General features: G+C 41.2%; 1 long non-coding RNA gene across 1 annotated transcript; it reads left to right on the forward strand.

Annotated features, from left to right (window-relative positions):
• The first annotated feature begins 313 nt into the window (after positions 1-313).
• LOC103365518 (uncharacterized) lies at positions 314-728 on the forward strand. Its single transcript, XR_520615.1, has 2 exons — positions 314-407; positions 574-728. It is a non-coding gene; the product is annotated as an uncharacterized LOC103365518 (long non-coding RNA).
• The last annotated feature ends 2,671 nt before the right edge of the window (positions 729-3,399 follow it).

Consider the following 3,399-nt stretch of genomic DNA (forward strand, 5'->3'; position numbering starts at 1 on the left):
TTCCTTTTTTTTCAATCAATAAAAGTTTTCTTTGGAGCACGTGCTGCTTCAACTGGTAGCAGCCCTAATGAAGATCCTGACAGCCCTTTTATAGCATACCACCAGGACGCTTAACCCACCACCACAGACACAGGGAGGTTATGTTCTTTTCCATTATTAAATACATAAGTTAACATTTTTATGAAGTATTTTTAAATATAATAAAATATATTTACAAACATTAACACCCATAAATAATCACTATTTTTACAATATACCCATAAAACCATAAATAAACACCTTAAACCTGAATAAAACACCCCCGCACCATTTCATCCTGTGGTTGCTCCCGGAACCTACAACAGGCGCTCGGACCCCCAGGGACGCATTTGCCCGAACACCCTGCCGGACCGGAAGCACCAGGACAGGTAGGTTGCGCAACACAAACACACATTTTACACTGTATAAACATTTATGCACTCCGCTCTACTCATCCCTTGCACCATAATGAATGCACACAGACACACACAACTCCGTTATCACGACTGTTCAGTCTCACGTATGTATCGATAACACCGGCGTTTTGCTTTACAGGTGGCCGTCAATCACCCGCGAGCGGCCGCTCCCGCGTCTGAAAGGCGAACCACGCAATCCATCAATCATTACCATCAATTATTAACTGTGCAAATGTCTGCTTGTTTTTATGTGCAAAATGGCTAATAAAGTGCTTGTTTAAAGTGCAAAGTTTCCTCAAAGTGCAAATGTGTGTTGTTAAAGTGCTCCATGATCTCTAAAACCCAGTGATATTCACACACCGCCCGTAACGAAGTTCCTCTTCGTTACAGTCTGGAAATGCTAAAACATCTATATGTGGTCTGATAACAATCTCCAGATGAATATTTAATTCTCTGCACAGTAATGCTGCACCTTCATCCACGTGATCTTTATCAGAACATGCCATGTTAATGGAAAAAGTCACCACCTACTGTGCCTAATGAACTTCTAGTATAGCCTACTGACTCTGATTTTTTTTTTTTTTTAATGATTTTTGATTGATGGCAGAACAAGGTGACGCATCCAGACCAGGCTCACCAGTCCGTCATAGATTGGCCACTATAACCAGGCAATACAGTAGGACAGCCTTACCAGTCCTCCACAGGGTAGCAATACCTCTGCAGACTTACAACAAGCCCTGTTCCCAACCGGAGTAACAAAAAAAAAAAAAAAAACTAAAGAGGATCATAGACTATGGTGTCACCAGCACTAGTCCTTATCGACTTCAATGACAAATTCCTAGAGAACTGAGAGTTGTTCTCTAATCACAAAGTGGAGAAATTCTGGTGTTCCAACAGTGACAAAGCCCTCCAACTCCTCTGTCATGAACATTTTGGTGATACTGGCAACATGATCATCCACACCCGAACAACTAACCTGCACAAACGAGGGAGGAAAATTGATAGAGGCCAACATTACAGTGGCTCAAACAGCACACAGGAAGTTTCCTCGGGCTAATATCACCATGTCAACACTGCTGCCACAGACAGACCTCCCCTGGGACCAGATTTACAATATAAACACGATGATCACCTCAGAGTGCACAGCACTAGATAAAGTCAACATTGCCCATCATCCCATTCTGACATATCAACACCTCAGTGATTATGTTCACATTCTGTCAGAACTTGGCCCTTGACCGTCAGCCTTAACAAAACTAAAATCATGATCTTCCAAAAGAAACCAAAATGTCATGAAGCCAAATATCAATTTAAATGAGGACACAGTGATCTTGATCACACCTTATTTTACGTGTATGATTATGTAGGGTTCACAGTCAGTGCAAGGTCAGTCAGGTGTTTTTGGTTGGTAGTAAATGCACAAAAACAAAAAGCATGTAAAGAGGGCATTTTCTATATTAAAAGAACATTTCACAGAAAGCGGACCAATTACAATGTGCTCTAAAATATTTGATGGTGTAGTCCTACCAATTGCACATAATAATAGTGAGGTTTAGGGTCCACAAAGTCCTCAGGACTAAACTAGATGGGGTAAGCATTCTGTAGAGGCGCTTCCGACAGTATTCTGCAGGTCCATGTTAAAAAAATCCAAAGAAAAACACTAACCAATGCATGGTGGATTTAGGCTGTGATGATTAACTCAAAAAAACAAACAAACAAAAAAAGCACACACACACATTTTGGTTGCATCTCAAATTGAGCCCTCAAGTCACACTGACCTTTTAGGCACTACGAACCCAGGAGCTGAACTCCCACAAAGTCACTTCTGTCAGCTGGATCTGAGATACACTGATCAGATAACATCCTACACTTATCAACCTCAGACCGGCACTATTTTCCAACAGATGTGTATCTGGAAAAAATAATGGAATCAAACCAAGATTAAAACAAATGTTATTGGTATCTGGCCTTAAGCCATAAATATAAATTGTCAGAATATCTCTTGAGGTTCAGAGATGCAAAGCAAAGACAGATCCTGAACAAATGCAGGCTTAGTGACCGCATTCTATCCAAAGAGAAAGGATAACACAAGAAGTCAAAACAAGAGAGTCTGTGGTCATTGCATGATTGGTGAGATATATATGGAGAAGCACTTTGTCTTAAAATGTGTCAAACAATGATTTGTAAATAAATAGGAGAGGTGTATTTTAAAAGTTAGACTCATTGTTCCCAAACTACACAGAACTGGATGACAGGAAAAAGCTACTGATTTTGTTCGGAGAGGGACATACGGCCACACACATCTTGAATTTGTGCGTGTGTGTTTCGTTTTTGAATGTAATTTTGATAAACTCTTGCATGTGCACACTTTACAGAGCAGACGGCATTTGAGACCAGATTAGGTTAAATTCAGCTAGGTACTGTTAAATGTATTTGCTCATCATCTGGAGAAAAAAAAGTAATTTTCTAACTTTTGCAGGAAAGAATATAAAGGATGCCGATCCGTTATTGATGGGACTTTCTCCTGGGTGAGGACACACTTTAATTCAATTCAATTCAATTTTGTATAGCGCAGTTTACAACATATATCATCACACAGCGCTTAACAAAGTAAGGTATAGACCTTACAAATTTAAACAGAGAACCCAACAATCCAAAGTAGCCTTTGGACTCCTGCGCAACCGGTTGGCAACAGTGGGAAGGAATCAACCCCCCCCCCCCAAGGGAGGTGGAAAAAAAACCTCCGGCAGAACCAGGCTCAGGTCATCTGCCTCAACTGGTTGGGTGAGGGTGGGGATGAGGGGTGGAGAAAACAGGATAGCAGATGAAGAGCAAGCAATAGAACAGAACAATAAATATGAAGTATTTTGGGGGTTGGTGAGGCCAGCGGCTGCGGTCAGGGACGTAAAGCTCCGGATCCAGAGATGTCCACAGAACGAACAAGCACAGGACCTCAGGAAACACA

This window comes from Stegastes partitus, unplaced genomic scaffold, assembly GCF_000690725.1.
Source record: "Stegastes partitus isolate 25-593 unplaced genomic scaffold, Stegastes_partitus-1.0.2 Scaffold849, whole genome shotgun sequence".
Lineage (NCBI taxonomy): Eukaryota > Metazoa > Chordata > Actinopteri > Pomacentridae > Stegastes > Stegastes partitus.